This window comes from Macaca thibetana, chromosome 1, assembly GCF_024542745.1.
Source record: "Macaca thibetana thibetana isolate TM-01 chromosome 1, ASM2454274v1, whole genome shotgun sequence".
Lineage (NCBI taxonomy): Eukaryota > Metazoa > Chordata > Mammalia > Primates > Cercopithecidae > Macaca > Macaca thibetana.
The window spans coordinates 27785495-27801763 of NC_065578.1; the positions used below are offsets into that span (position 1 = coordinate 27785495).

At 49.1% G+C, this 16269-nt stretch overlaps 1 protein-coding gene across 1 annotated transcript in view; it reads left to right on the forward strand.

Moving 5' to 3' along the window:
* The first annotated feature begins 331 nt into the window (after nucleotides 1-331).
* EPB41 (erythrocyte membrane protein band 4.1) overlaps nucleotides 332-16269 on the forward strand; it is a 339397-nt gene continuing 323459 nt past the window's right edge. Inside the window, exon 1 of the mRNA XM_050794646.1 lies at nucleotides 332-335. The gene's annotated coding sequence lies outside the window, so the exon portion shown is untranslated. The remainder of the gene's footprint in view (nucleotides 336-16269) is intronic.

Sequence of the window (16269 nt, forward strand, 5' to 3'; positions counted from 1 at the left end):
TGATCTGGGAATTGTGAACTCAAAGTCATCTGCCCACCTTGGCTTCCCAAAGTACTGGGATTACAAGTGTGAACCACCATGCCTGGTCAATGAAAAGACAATGGTCTTATGAAATTAATGCAATGCATACAGAAGGGGCTGAAGAAAGTTATTGGATTGAGATTTATGTGTCAGGCATATAGGAGAGGCTCAGTACATTTGAGTGAATGAATCATGAATTCTAGGTGGTTTCTTTGCTAAATCATAGGTCTTTGCTGATACTTTAAGAGTGTTTTCAGGCTATGTGTGGTGGCTTGGGCTGTAATCCCAGCACTTTGGGAGGCCAAGATGGGGGGACTGCTTGAGACCAGGAGTTTTGAGACCAGTGTGGGCAACAAAGTGAGACCCCTGACTGTACAAAAATTTAAGAAATTAGTCTGGGCTGGGCACAGTGGCTCATGCCTGTAATCCTAGCACTTTGAGAGGCCAAGGCAGGTGGATCACTTGAGGTCAGGAGTTCGAGACCAGCCTAGTCAACATGGTGAAACCCTATCTCTACTAAAAATACAAACATTAGCTGGGCATGGTGGTGGGCACCTGTAATCTCAGCTATTCAGGAGTCTGAGGCAGGAGAATCGCATGAACCTGGGAAGAAGAGGTTGCAGTGAGCCAAGGTCATGCCACTGCACTCCAGCCTGGTGACAGAGCAAGACTCCATCTCAAAAAAAGAAAAAAGTTAGTCTGGAGTGGTAGTGCTTGCCCATAGTCCCAGCTGCTCAGGAGGCTGAGGTGAGAGGATCACTTTAACCAAGGAGGTAGAGGCTGTAGTGAACTGTGATCACACCCTGCACTCATGCCTGTATGATAGAGCGAGACCCTGTCTCAAAACAAACAGAAACAGCGTGTTTTCAGCTGGCAAGGTGGCTCATGCCTGTAATCCCAGCACTTAGGGAAGCGGAGACAGGAGGCAAGAGGATTGCTTGAGGCCAAGAGTTTAAGGCTACAATGAGCTGTGATTGTGCCACTGCACTTACCTGGAGCAAGACCCTGTATCACACACATACACACACACATACACACACATAAATGTGTAATCCAGGATTCTTCCCCCTGTGTAAGAAGCTCTTCACAGACAGCTTTTCTTTACCCCAAAGACAAGAAATCCTGACCCCGAAAAGGGAAGGATTGCAATAACCAATAAGATCCCTGGCATCCAGAGCCTTATTATAGGATTCTCAAGTCCTGTCCCCAGAACACAGTCTTCTTTCCCAGGGCTGAGATAATAATAATTATTGCTTTGGCCGGATGCGGTGGCTCACGCCTGTAATCCCAGCACTTTGGGAGGCCTAGGTGGGCAGATCACTTGAGGCCAGGAGTTGAAGACCAGGCTGGCCAACACGGTGAAACCCCGTCTCTACTAAAGATACAAAAAAATTAGCTAGGCATGGTAGCTCACACCTGTAATCGCAGCTACTCGAGAGGCTGAGGCAGGAGAATTGCTTGAACCCGGGAGGCGGAGGTTGCAGTGAGCCAAGATCATACCACTGCACTCCAGCCTGGGTGACAGAGCGAGACTCCGTCTCAAAAAAAAAAAAAAAAAAATCATTGCTTATATTTTTATATTTATTTATTTTTTTGAGACAGAGCCTCGCTCTGTTGCCCAGTCTGGAGAACAGTGGCGCAATCTCCGCTCACTGCAACCTTCGCCTCCCAGGTTCAAGCGATTCTCCTGCCTCAGCCTCTTGAGTAGCTGGGATTACAGACGTGTGCCACCACATCTGGCTAATTTCTGTATTTTTAGTAGAGATGGGGTTTCACCATGTTAGTCAGGCTGGTCTTGAGCTCCCGACCTCAGGTGATCTGCCTGCCTCGACCTCCCAAAGTGCTGGGATTACAGGTGTGAGCCACCGTACCTGGCCCTGCTTATATTTTTATACCAACCAGTGTCATCCATCATTTCCATGTGAAGTCCACTGGAAACATTTCAATCCTCATTTTTAGTTAATTCAGAGGGTGCTTCTTTCTTGAAACATTCTCCTTCCTCCTCGTCTGACCCAGTACTCTTCAATTTGCCACCTGCCTCTCTCCTCTTCTTAGTTTCATTTGCCAGGTCCTGTTCCTCTCCTCTTTAGCCAATAAAGGTCCAGTTCCGGGCCCTGGCGTCCTCTGGCTCTAACCTCTCTTCCTGAGTGGTCTCATTCTTCCCTGTGGTTGCAATTACCATCTGGGTGTCATCAGTACTCGGAGCTCTCTCCATAGCCTTCTATCTGGGCTCCAGTTCACGTATCCAACAACATTCGTGACTTTTTTTAAACTTGGATGTTTCTTAAGATATTTTCATCTCAAGTATACAAAAACTCTCATCTTCCCAGAGAACCTGTTCCTCTCCAGGGTCCCTGTCGTGGTGGATGACTGCATCATCCAGCTTGCTGCTTAAGCCAGAGGCCTGTGTGAGTCACTCTTGACTCAAGTCCTGAGCATCCCATCCCCTCAGTGCCTCCTGAATCTAAGACTCCATTCCCACCACTTCCCTCATCTCAAGCCACCTCTTCTGTAGGCCATTCTCTCTTCAGTAGCCAAAGTGCCTCCTTAAAAATGCAAATGGGGCTGGGCATGGTGGCTCACGCCTGTAATCCCAGCACTTTGGGAGGCCTATTGCACGGCCGGGCGCGGTGGCTCACGCCTGTAATCCCAGCATTTTGGGAGGTTGAGGCGAGCAGATCACCTGTGGTCGGGAGGTCAAGACCAGCCTGACCAACATGGAGAGACCCTGTCTCTACTAAAAATACAAAATTAGCTGGGCATGGAGGCACGCACCTGTAATCACAGCTACTGGGGAGGCTGAGGCAGGAGTATCGCTTGAACTCAGCAGGCGGAGGTTGCAGTGAGCCGAGATCATGACATTGCACTCCAGCCTGGGCAACAAGAGCGAAACTCCATCTCAAAACAAAAACAAACAAACGATCAGCAGTTCTGATCCACATTGGTGAATTCATAAGGGAACTATTCATCAAGCATCTAATTTGTGGAGGATCCTGCAGAGGCTGCCATCCAATGGGATCTTGGCTCCCAAGTCTAGTAGAGAGAAGACACGTACATAAGCAAGGAAGCTTTCACATGCAAAGCGTAAAGGGCCTAAGAAAGATTTCGTTTTTCAAAAAAGCCATGGCCGGGTGCGGTGGCTCACATCTGTAATCCCAGCACTTTGGGAGGCTGAGGCAGGTGGATCATCTGAGGTCAGGAGTTTAAGACCAGACTGGCCAACATGGTGAAACTCTGTCTCTACAAAAATACAAAAATTAACTGGGCGGGGTGGTGGGCCCTGTAATCCCAGCTACTCGGGAGGCTGAGGCGGGAGAATCACTTGAACTCAGGATGCAGAGGTTGCAGTGAACCGAGATAGCACCACTGCACTCCAGCCTGGGCTAGAGTGAGACTCTGTCTCAAAAAAAAAAAAAAAAAAAAAAAAAAGCCAGGAACTCAAAAATCTGTTTGTTTGCTTGAGACAGGGTCTTGCTCTGTTGCCTATGCTGGAATACAATGGCGTGATCATAGCTCACTGCAGCCTCGACCTCCCAGGCTCAAGTAATCCTCCCATCTTAGCCTCCCAAGTAGCTGGGACTACAGGTGCATGCCACCATGCCTGGGTAAGTTTTAATTTTTTGCAGAAATGGGATCTCGCTGTGTTACCCAGGCTGGTCAACTCCTGGACTCAAGCGATCCTCCCTCTTTGGCCTCCCAAATAATTTACATATAGTAAAGTACACAAACCTTAAGTGTACCATTGGATGAATTTTTGCATATTTTGCACACACCCAAATGCTACTACCCAAATCAAGACAAAGAACATTTCCAACACCCCGGAAAGTTCCCTCCTGCCTCCTCCTAGTCAATACCCTGGAAGAAACCTCTCTTCTGACCTCTGTCACCATAGAGTGTTTTGCCGGTGCTAGAACTTCATAAACGTGGAGTCATATAGTATATACTCTTTTGCTTCTACCCTTTTGGATTCAACATGTTTTTGAGGTTGGGCATGGTGGCTCACACCTGTAATCTCAACACTTTGGGAGGCTGGGGCGGGGTGGGAGGATTGCTTGAGCCCAGGAGTTCACGACCAGCCTGGGCAACACGGTGACACTCCATCTGTACAAAAAATAAAAAATTAGCTGGGAGTGGTGATGCATGCCTGTGGTCCCAGCTGCTTGGGAGGGACCCAGGAGTTGTTGGAGGCTGTAGTGAGCTTTGAGGGCACCACTGCACTCCAGCCTGGGTGACAAAGTGAGACCTTGTCTCAAAAAAAAAAAAAAAAAAAAAAAAAAGGCCATGTGGCCAGAAGAAACTGCAGGGGGGGAAATGGCCACTTTCTCTCCCTTGGTGGCTCAGTAACAGAGGATCTAAACAAAGCACTTAAACTTCCGTTAATGGAGTCAGGAATCATCAGTAAGTGGTTTTGGAGATTATTTGCTATCTGTTTACAATGCAAAAAAAAAAAAAACAGTTTGGGCTTGTATAATTGCAAAAGTCATAGTCAGGGAAGTAATTATCAAGTGTAACATGAGTGTTCTATTTTTGGGCCTCAGTGCTAGCTCTTCTGGCCTTTCATTCCCTTTGGCTAATGTGATTCCGAGTTGTTTTTGCTGGTTCTCTTCTGTTGGAGGTGGCTGGATGATGGGAGGTGATGGTTGGGGGCAATACAGAGTGGAATATGATAAATCGCATTTCTGCTGGGTTGTACCGTTCACAAAGCACCTGTGTAGACAACATCTCACTTGATAGCAATCCAGGAGGGAGGCAGGTCTACCAGTCACAGTTATTGATTGCAAACAACAGAAAGCAATTCTGGGTGGCTTAAGGAGAGAAGGAATGGATTGGGAAGTTATCAAACTGCTCACTGAGTCAAAGGGAAAACTGGAGAATGAGGGTTAGAAAACAGGCAGGAATCAAAGAAGGCTTGTGTAAGCCCATGTATTTTATAGTGTCTTTGTTCTGCAGCTTAACTATTTTATGGTTAAGTTTGGAAATGATCAAGACAGACTTTTTTTTTTTTGTGAGACACAGTTTCACTCTGCCATCTAGGCTGGAGTGCAGTGGCATGATCTCAGCTCACTGCAACCTCTGCCTCCCAGGTTCCAACCTCTCGAGTAGCTGGGACTACAGGCATGCCCTACTACGCATGGCTAATGTTTGTATTTTTAGTAGAGACGGGGTTTCACCATGTTGGCCAGGCAGATTTTGAACTCCTGACCTCAAGTGATCTGTCCGCCTCGGCCTCCCAAAGTGCTGGGATTACAGGCATGAGCCACCATTCCGGGCCTCAAGACAGATTTAAAAAATCTTCCTTAAAGGAAGAGATAGCATAGACCTTGATGACTGAAAGTAATTTGACCAGCAGAGAAAGGAGATTTCAGGAGAGAATCATTGGGTGAGTGAAGGCAGAAGGGCCAGAAAGAATGGTGAGAGTACAGCGGGGGTTCACAATCCGTGCAAAGCAGCCGGGGGAGAGACAGCTGGGGAGGTAGGTTGAGGCTACATTGTGCAGAGCGTGCTTCCGGGATGAGTTTGTACTGAAACCCGTGGCAGTAAGGACCCACTGGAGGTTTATGAGTAAGAGAATGAGATTTGCTAGTCACACTTTAGGAATAATAACCTGGTACCTATGAGAGGTGGGAGAAGCCTGGACCGAGGCCACCTGACATAGGGAACAACAGTGTCAGCCATTCCAGAAAGACTGAGGGGAATGGAAACCAAGAAAGTGCTTTGGGGCCTGGGTCCTCGGCAGCCCAGAGGAGGCAGTATCAGGAGTGTGCTGGGGCTGAGGTCAGTCTGAGAAGCGTTAGGGACTGACTGGGCGATGAGGAAGTGGAGTTTCGGACAGATGAGGACAAAGATGTCAAGTGCGCGCTCCCCACCTGCCACCGCCCTCAGCTATTTCTGGGCTTCCCATTTCCCGCCATGGCTGCCCCCTGCCCAGAGCTGAGCTGCCCCTCTGGAGCCCTCTCCTTTAGCCTGGCTTCCCAGCTGCACATGGACTCCTAGCATCTGAAGAGACTTTAGATGAGAACGTGGAGGCTTGGGGAAAAGAAGGGAAGGAACTTGCTGAGGACATGCAGCCAGGAGAGACGGTGCCAGTAACGAACCTCCGTCTCCTCTGCCCTATCAGGGCTGTTCTCTCCAACCCTGGTGTACACATGTCATATATATGATACATAAATAAATATTATTAGGATAAATGAATAATTAATAATTATGCGCACATACATAGTTTATATAAATTATTGATATAAATAAATAAGATAAATATTTATGTATTTATCTTGAGACAGGGTCTCGCTCTGTCACCCAGGCTGGAGTGCAGTAGTGCCGTCTCGGCTCACTGCAACCTCCACCTCCCGGGCTCAAGTGATTCTCCCACTTCAGCCTCCCAAGCAGCTGGGACTACAGGCGGTGCTATCACGCCTGGCTAATTTTTGTGTTTTTTTGTAGAGATGGGGTTTTGCCATGTTACCCCAGGCTGGTCTGGAACTCCTTAGCTCAAGCGATCCACCTGTCTCCACCACCCAAAGTGCTGGGATTACAGGTGTAAGCCACCGTGCCAGCCTAGGGTGTAGTGTTTATATGAGAGTCTCCTTTCTATCTCCCTGCCCTGTATGGCCAGAACCTGGACCCTGGCTAGTTCCTTGCCATTCTCCTAATGCATCTCCCCACCCTGGGACTCTTCCCTTGCTCTTCTCACCCTCCCATCAGGTGAACCTCAGTAAAGTGCAGCTCTGATCATGGTCAAGAAACTTCAGTGGCTCCCCGTGGGTTAGAAAGATGCACATAGTTGCCAGGCACGGTGGTTCACGCTTGTAATCCCAGCACTTTGGGAAGCTGAGGTGGGCGGATCACTGGAGGTCAGGAGTTCAAGACCAGCCTGGTCAACATGGCGAAACCCCGTGTCTACTAAGAATACAAAAATTAGCCGGGCGTAGTGGTGGGCACCTGTAATCCCAGCTACTTGGGAGGCTGAGACAGAAGAATCACTTGAACCCAGGAGGTGGAGGTTGCAATGAGCCGAGGTTGTGCCACTGTACTCTAGCCTGGGAAGCAGAGCGAGACTCTGTCTCAAAAAAAAAAAAAAAAAAAAAAGAAAGATGCACATAGTCAACCAAGTAGCATTTCAGGCCTCTGCAGTAGGGCCTCAACACCAATTTTGCAATCTCACCGCCAGTCACTCCCAGCTGGGCAGTCATCAGGCAAGCAGAAGCCATAACTTGGGAGTGCCAAGGAGAAGTGCATGCCACCTCCTGGGTACTTGAAGCCACCTGCCTGGCAAAATGATTTCCCACCCACCCCTGCCATTCATATTCTCCTTAGACTTAATTTCCCCTTCTTATTCATAATGTAGCAGGGATGGGGGAAAATCCTATCTATTTAATTTATTTATTTACTTTCAGATGGAGTCTCTGTCACCCAGGCTGGAGTATAGTGGCACCATCTTGGCTCACTGCAACCTCCACCTCACAGGTTCAAGTAATTCTCCTGCCTCAGCCTCCTGAGTAGCTGGGATTACAGGTGCCCGCCACCACGCCCAGCTAAGTTTTTGTAGTTTTAGTAGAGACGGGGCTTCACCATGTTGGCCAGGCTGGTCTCGAACTCCTGACCTCAAGTGATCTGCCTGCCTCAGCCTCTCAAAGTGTTGGGATTACAGGCATGATCCACCGCGTCTGGCAGAAGTCCTATTTTGAAAAGCTGCCTGCAGTGGTAGATTTTGTTATGTATATTCAACTAAAATTTTTTTTTAAAGCTGCCTGGCAGCATTGCATTTTCTATACGCAGCCAGATTCCATCCTGGTGGAAAACTGCCCATTTTGGACAACATACCTACCTGGCCAGGTTATGCAATGCAAGTCCCAGAATTAATGTGGTGGGAGAAATTGAGGCCGAAAGAGCTAAACTGTTTTGTACAGTGAGGTAAACGGCGTCTTTCTGGGTGGAAAGGTTGTTTGGTTATTAGTAGTTTTTGTTGTTTGTTTGTCTTTGTTTGCACATGTTGTTCTGGTTTTTTTTCTCTGGAAGATCCAGGAAATGGAGTGGGGCAGTTTGGGCTCAGCGAAGAAAGGGCAGGAACAGAAGAGCTTGATGTGAGCAGGGAGCCCTCCGCTGACACGAGGGTGGGAGGCTGGGGGGACAGCAGGGGCTCCGAGGAGGGGTTTTTGGATACCAACATTTGAGTTTTCCTGTAAGACGTCAAGCTTCAGCGAGGCGTGTTAGCTGCACCCCTGGAACTGGCCTGTGGCTCGCACTGCCTTGGGGAATGAAGTGAAGAATAGCAGCCCCCTCTCTGGGCGAAGGTGACCAGGTGACCGTGATCGAGAGCCTTGTAGCAGCCTGAAACCTGATTGAGTCCTGGTGAGGAGTTGGGAGGGAGAAAGGTGGGAGCGGATACTGCCTTGTTAACTTTCCCGGACTTAAGAGCAGCTCTGGGTCTGGCAGGCAAATGGCCAGGAGTGAGTTCTCTGGAGAGAAAGACGGGACACTTGGGGCTTCTCTCACTCTTGCTATGGAAAGAGAGAAGGGTGGGAGGAGAGAGAGAGAGAAAGTAGGAGGGAGAGAGAGAGAAAGTAGGAGGGAGAGAGAGAGAAAGTAGGAGGGAGAGAGAGAAAGTAGGAGGGAGAGAGAGAAAGTGGGAGGGAGAGAGAGAAAGTGGGAGGGAGAGAGAGAGAAAGTGGGAGGGAGAGAGAGAGAAAGTAGGAGGGAGAGAGAGAAAGTGGGAGGGAGAGAGAGAAAGTGGGAGGGAGAGAGAGAGAAAGTGGGAGGGAGAGAGAGAGAAAGTGGGAGGGAGAGAGAGAAAGTGGGAGGGAGAGAGAGAAAGTGGGAGGGAGAGAGAGAGAAAGTAGCAGGGAGAGAGAGAGAAAGGAGGGAGAGAGAGAGAAAGGGAGAGAGAGAGAAAGGAGGGAGAGAGAGAAAGTAGCAGGGAGAGAGAGAGAAAGTGGGAGGGAGAGAGAGAAAGTAGGAGGGAGAGAGAGAAAGTGGGAGGGAGAGAGAGAAAGTGGGAGGGAGAGAGAGAAAGTGGGAGGGAGAGAGAGAAAGTGGGAGGGAGAGAGAGAGAAAGTGGGAGGGAGAGAGAGAGAAAGTGGGAGGGAGAGAGAGAGAAAGTGGGGGGGAGAGAGAGAAAGTGGGAGGGAGAGAGAGAGAAAGTGGGAGGGAGAGAGAGAGAAAAGTGGGAGGGAGAGAGAGAGAAAGTGGGAGGGAGAGAGAGAGAGAAAGTGGGAGGGAGAGAGAGAGAAAGTGGGAGGGAGAGAGAGAGAAAGTGGGAGGGAGAGAGAGAAAAGTGGGAGGGAGAGAGAGAAAGTGGGAGGGAGAGAGAGAAAGTGGGAGGGAGAGAGAGAAAGTGGGAGGGAGAGAGAGAGATGGGCAACTCTTGCAAGTCTCCCTTGGCGCTGTCTTCCTTTTCATGGCAACTTAAAGTGTGAAATGAATCATGTTTCCAAATGCAGTGGACGAATGAGGCCTGCTTCTCTCCTGTCTCTCTCTCATCCCCTCTTAGTGAGGTGGGACCTGCCATCTTGGCCACTTCCGCCAGATTGATGGCAAGGATTTATTTATGTAGGTTGCAAAATGAAAATAACTTTGCTGGATTTTTTTTCCCTGCTTATTGTAAAAGATTTAGACAGATGCACAAAGATATTTTAAAAAGTAAACAAAATCACATGTTGTTCCCTCATCCAGAAATAGCCCCTGATGGTGTTTTGGTGTCAAGCTTTCTCCACTTTGTTTTCTTATGCATTCATATGTCAGTCATACGTCCTTGCATCCCCCACCCTAGATCCTATTGCTTCTAACGTGATCTCTCTTACCCACTTGTCTCTGACAGCTAATGTCTTTGGGTTTGGGTTTGTACTTTCCACCTCCAGTGGTTTATCAAAGTGTTATCTTAAAGAGAGACAGTTTCCTCTCTAAGGAACCTGCTGCCATCTGTTAAGACAGCAATTCTTCCCAACCTGTCAGACACATCCATCTATTTTTTTTTTTTTTTGAGATGGAGTCTCGCTCTGTCGCCCAGGCTGGACAGATCTTGGCTCACTGCAAGCTCTGCTTCCCGGGTTCACGCCATTCTCCTGCCTCAGCCTCGAAAGTAGCTGGGACTACAGGTGCCCGCCACCACACCCGGCTAATTTTTTGTATTTTTAGTAGAGACAGGGTTTCACCGTGTTAGCCAGGATGGTCTCGATCTCCTGACCTCGTGATCCACCCGTCTCGGCCTCCCAAAGTGCTGGGATTACAGGCGTGAGCCACCGTGCCCAGCCTATTTTTTTTTTAAACATGAATGGGCTAACTCTACGTATTCTCTATGACAAACAAAGTGATATTCTTTGCTCTATTTTACAAAAGAGGAAACTGACCTCAAAATCTTGGCCTTTGCCTGAAAGCCGCCCTGCCTAACCCTTCACCTGGACCAGCCTTGAGGTCAGTCCGAGTTGTGCCCTTCAGCACACTTGCAAACATCTCTAATTAGTCTGTTTTATGATGTGTTCCTTATTTATTGCTCCCTCTCTGAACTGGAATGTGAACTCAGCAAGGCCACAGACCTGTTTGTTGTGTGCACTGCTCTGTCTTCAGAATTAAGCACACAGTAGGCCCTATGAGTCAGGGTTCTCCAGAGAAACAGACCCCAAAAGATGTGTGCATATATAAAGATTTATTTTAGGCATTTGGCTTACATGATTATGAAGGCTGGCAAGTCCGAAATCTGTAGGGTGGACCAACAGGCTGGAGGCCCAGGGAAAAGTCAGTGTGTTAGTTCAGGTTTGAAGGCAGAATTCCTTCTTGCTCAGGGGAAATCAATCTTTTGCACTATTCAGGCCTTCAGTGGATTGGATGAGTCCCACCCACATTATGGGAGGTAATCTGCATTACTCAGAGTCCACTGATTTAAACGTTAATCTCAGCTGGGTACAGTGGCTCATGCCTGTAGTACCAGCTACTTGGGAGGCTGAGGTGAGAGGATTGCTTGAGGCCAGTAGTTTAAGACAAGCCTGGGCAACATAGTGAGGCTCTGTCCCTACAAAAAAATTAAAAATTAGACAGGTGTGATGGTACACACCTGTAATCCCAGCTACTCAGGAGGCTAAGGTGGTAGGATCGCTTGAGCTCAGGAGTTTGAGGCTACAGTGAGCCATGATCACGCCACTGCACTCCAGCCTGGGTGACAAAGCGAGACCCTATCTCTAAAAGGATAATGACAAACTGCTGCTATTTATTTTGTGCATATTTTATGTGCTAGGTGAGGAAAAGAAAATCCTGGAGGATCAGAGAGGGTAAAGGATTTACCAGAGATTCCCACCTTTACATATCACAGAACTGACCACAGAGCCTAATTTTCAGGCTGCAAACCTGCACTCTCTCCCATCACAGGGGAAGAATGCAGGCTCCTCCTCCCCTCTCCAGATGCCCTGGGATCTCATTCCTCTGGGCTGTCCCTAGCTCTGTCCTGACCCCTCGGGAAGGGCAGACATTGGGTCAACTGGTTTGCCAGTCTGGCCAAGTCAGGCGAATTTGCTTCCCTGCAGCGGCTGTGGTTACCATGGCACCTTCCCTGGGCTCCTTTCAGTGTAAACCTGGGGGCGAACTGTTTTGAAGCAAAACAGGGAAAACAGAAAAATTCTCCCACTGATACGGGCAACTAGCAAACAGCCAGCCTCTCCTTGAAATTCCTTTCAGTGCCTCACAGGTGGACCTTAGGGCCACGGAGTCCAATGCTTCCATTTCACAGGTGGAGAAACTGAGGTCCCGGGTGCTTAGCATTTCACAAAGAGGTTTTGTGCCTTGGCCAGGAGGGTATCTGGAGTCACAGCCTGAACTGCTCTAAGCTTTGGATTCCCCCCTGTTACCTGAGGATCCTAATACCCACACCCTGAAAGTGGTATTTGAAGGATTAAGTGAAATCATATACGTACAGTGCTTCACAAAGTGCCTGGCATGGAAGGACATACAGTTGTTCAAGGTCATGTCCAGTATGGGGGAAATGATCATAGGATTCAGGAGATGTGGGTTCTGGTGTTGACTCTGCTACTTACTTGCTGAGTGGCTTGCGCAAGTTCCTTCATCACTCCGAATTTCAGCATCCTTTTCTGTAAGCTGAAGGAGGGTGGGACTAGATGATGCCTAAATTTTATTTATTAATTTGTTTTTTTGAGATGGAGTCTTGCTCTGTCACTCAAGCTGGAGTGCAGTGATACAATTTTGGCTCACTGCAACCTCCACCTCCCAGGTTCAAGTGATTCTCCTGCCTCAGCCTTCCAAGTAGCTGGGACTACAGGTGTGTGCCACCATGCCTGGCTTTTTTTTTTTTTTTTTTTTTTGTATTTTTAGAAGAGACAGGGTTTCACCATGTTGACCAGGCTGGTCTCGAACTCCTGACCTCAAGCGATCCACTTGCCTTGGCCTCCCAAAGTGCTGGGATTACAGGCATGAGTTACCGAATCTGGCCAATGCCTAAATTTTCTTTCTGGTTCTACAGATCTATGTTTCCGGTGATAAAAGACTAATCCCAGGGCTCCTAAAGCTGTGTTGGTTCCACCACACCACCCTGACTCACTGCCAGATTGGTTCAGGGGTCCAACCGGGAGGCTGGTGCCCTGAGCCTGAGGGCCCTTTGCAGGGGGAGGCAGAGATGCCGGAGTACTGGCACTCAGTCTGGCTCCCTGGTGACTGCCTCTGGTTCAGGGCCCTGCCCATGCTTTGTGGAGAGAGGCTGGGGGAGACTAGATGGGAGGGGGAGTGAGGAAGAATACTTCGGATCTGACAAGGTTAACTGAAAGCAATTTTCAATACCTTCAGCATGAGAGTATGCAAATGAGGCCTGGGCTGATTTGATGCTCCAGACAGTAATTGCTGAGGCTAGAGGAGGAGGAGCGAGGGGAGCTGGTGGGTCTTAGGATTCCAGCAGAGGGAATGGGAGTTCCAACCTGGTGGGGAAGGGTTAGGATAGGGCAGGAAGCTGAAGGGGGCAAGCAGAGAAGAAAAACCAGAGAAAGGGAAGGGAAGAACCGATTTTTGCCTGAGGAAGATGACTGCTTGATAGAAAAACCAGGAGCCAGGTCGAGTTTTTCAAAGAATGTTTACTTCTACCATCATGGTGTTTGCTCACTGCCCTCAGGAGGTGAGCAGGGGAGGCACTACAGGCCATCTCAGAGGAGAAGTCTGAAGGCCCTTTGCCCTGCTGGGTCACACTTGATGGCCAGGGGATCAAGGGGGATCAAGGGATGTGGGGGCCCCATGCCTTCTGCCTGTGACACCGTGGCCTCTATTCATGAGGCTCTAGTTGGCACTGGGCTGGGGACTGTGAGCCTGTCCCATGGTCCTCCCAGCCACTGTGCCATCCCTGCTGCTGCCCATCCTTCAAGTCCCTTCTAATCCCTCCCCTCATCAACCACCACTCGCGAACAAACAAGCAAACAAATCCTGCAATTTGACACATGGGAATGAACTGCAGGCAGGATTCAGCGCACTGTGCGGTCCATGAGCTCAACACTGGCTAAATCCCAGGGATGGATTGGTCTAAAACTGAGATCACTTTGCCCCACAAGATCAAGAAAGGAGGGCTGATCTAAACATGATTATTGTTCTTGATATTAGACATGGTTGTTGTTAGTATGGCTAAGACAAGAACAGATTGAATGTTTCCTGTGTGCCAAGCTCTATACTTGATTACCTTATTTATCTCTTTCATAATCCTATAAAATATATATGATGATGACAGTGCCCAGGCTGGAGTGCAATGGTGCTATCATAGCTCACTGCAACCTCAAACTCATGGCCTCAAGCTATCCTCCAGTGTAAGTGGGACTACAGGTGCATACCACCATGCCTGGCTATTTTTTTTTTTTTCTTGTAGAGACGGGGTCTTGATATGTTAGCAAGGCTGGTCTCAAACTCTTGGCTTCAAGCAGTTCTCCTGCCTCCTTTCCCAAAGTGCTGGGATTACAGGCGTGAGTGATATTATTATTGCCTCCTAACAGACGATGAAACGGAGGCTTGGAAAAATGGATATAAGTGACTTATCCAAAGTCACTTCTCTTGCATGTGGCCCACCCAGTGTTTAAATTCAGAGTCTGCATGTTTAATCACAGACTTCCACCTCCCGGGCTCCAAAGGAAGACGTATTCATGCCAAAACCCCAGGCCCACTTATTCCTGTGACATCCTTCTTGGGATGTTAGTGCAAGAAGAACGCACACTAGTGCATCCTTTAGGAACGCTTTTAGCTGCAAGGAACCGAAAACATGACTAACAGTGGCTTAAACAAAAGGTCTTTTTTTTTTTTTTTTGAGACGGAGTCTCACCCTGTTGCCCAGGCTGGAGTGCAGTGGCATGATCTTGGCTCACTGCAACCTCCATCTCCCACGTTCAAGTGATTATCCTGCCTCAGCCTCCCGAGTAGCTGGGACTACAGGTGCCCGCCACCACCACACCCAGCGAAGTTTTGTATTTTTTTTTGGTCTGAGATGGAGTCTTGCTCAGTCACCCAGGCTGGAGTGCAGTGGTGCGATCTCGGCTCACTGCACCCTCCGCCTCCCGGGTTTATGCCATTCTCCTGCCTCAGCCTCCTGAGTAGCTGGGACTACAGTCGCCAGCCACCAGGCCCGGCTTATTTTTAAAATAATTTTAGTAGAGATGGAGTTTCACCATGTTAGCCAGGATGGTCTTGATCTCCTGACCTCGTGATCCACCTGCCTCGGCCTCCCAAAGTGCTGGGATTATAGGCGTGAGCCACCATGCCCCGCCAAATTTTTGTATTTTTAGTAGAGATGGGGTTTCACCATGTTGGTCAGCTTGGTCTTGAACTCCTGACCTCAGGTGATCCACCTGTCTCAGCCTCCCAAAGTGCTGGGATTTCAGGTGGGAGCCACTGCGCCCGGCCTAAACAAAAGGTCTTGAAGCAGGCAGTCCAGAGGTGGTGTACCTGGAGTTCAACAACATCACCAAAGAGCCAGGCTTATTCTGTCTTTCTGTTCTCACAATGTCACCGTACTGGCTTTTCATCCTCACGCGTACTGCTTCATGATTGCAGGGTGGCTGCTACAGCTCCAGGCATCATATCAGCCTTCCAAGGGGGAGGGGCAAACAGTTTTCTCCTGATGGAGCTTTGATTTTTATCCTGGAAAAAAAGTCTGTTACTAGATTTCTCTTTATGCCTAACTGGCCACATATCCACTTCTAGACCAGTCAGTGCTGTAGAAAGCATATTTATGATGGCTCCTACTTAACACATCACTCCAAAATCTAGTGGCTGGAAACAACCCCCATTTATTGTTGCTATAAGTCTATGGGTAACTGGGTGGTCCTGGCTGATTTTGTCTGGGCTTCCTCGCGTGTCTGTGGCCAGCTGTTAGGTCGGCTGGGGGTTGGCTAGTCTAGGATGGCCGTACTTACTCAAGTGTTTGGTGTTGGCTGGCTCTAACTGGGGTGCTAACCGAGGCTTCCTCAGGCTCTATCTAACTGGGGTGCTGGGTTGACTGGGTTCATCCTCCAGCAGGCTAGCCCAGGCTTGTTCCCATGGCAGCAGTAGGGTTCTGAGACTGGGAGGAAGAATGCAAGGCCTCCTGGGGCGCAGGCTCTGAACTGGCACTCCCATTTCCATCCCATTCTTTTTTTTTTTTTTTTTTGAGACGGAGTCTCGCTCTGTCGCCCGGGCTGGAGTGCAGTGGCGCGATCTCGGCTCACTGCAAGCTCCGCCTCCTGGGTTCCCGCCATTCTCCTGCCTCAGCCTCCCGAGTAGCTGGGACTACAGGCGCCCGCCACCTCGCCCGGCTAATTTTTTGTATTTTTTTAGTAGAGACGGGGTTTCACCGTGTTAGCCAGGATGGTCTCGATCTCCTGACCTCGTGATCCACCCGTCTCGGCCTCCCAAAGTGCTGGGATTACAGGCTTGAGCCACCGCGCCCGGCCCATCCCATTCTTTTGGACAAAGCAAGTCTCAGGCTGGCTTGGGTCCAAGGGCTGGGAAAATAGACTCAACCACTTATACGGGAGGGGCTGCGAAGTCACATTGCAAAGGGCGTAGAGAGGAATGAAGAATTGTGACCACTTTGCAATTTACCACAGGTTACCATGATGTATTTAGACCAATTCATTCCTTGAGGCAGAGAAGGGGCTCCCTTTCCCCAAATCAAAGGAAAACCCTTATCCCCTGATGGGGTGGGGGGATACAGTTGCAGGGAATGAGGAGGGAACAGTGCTGTTGGGCAGACAGCTAAGTGTCTGGACGGGGCGCCAATCCCAGATACAAGGAAATGGAGGGAGATTT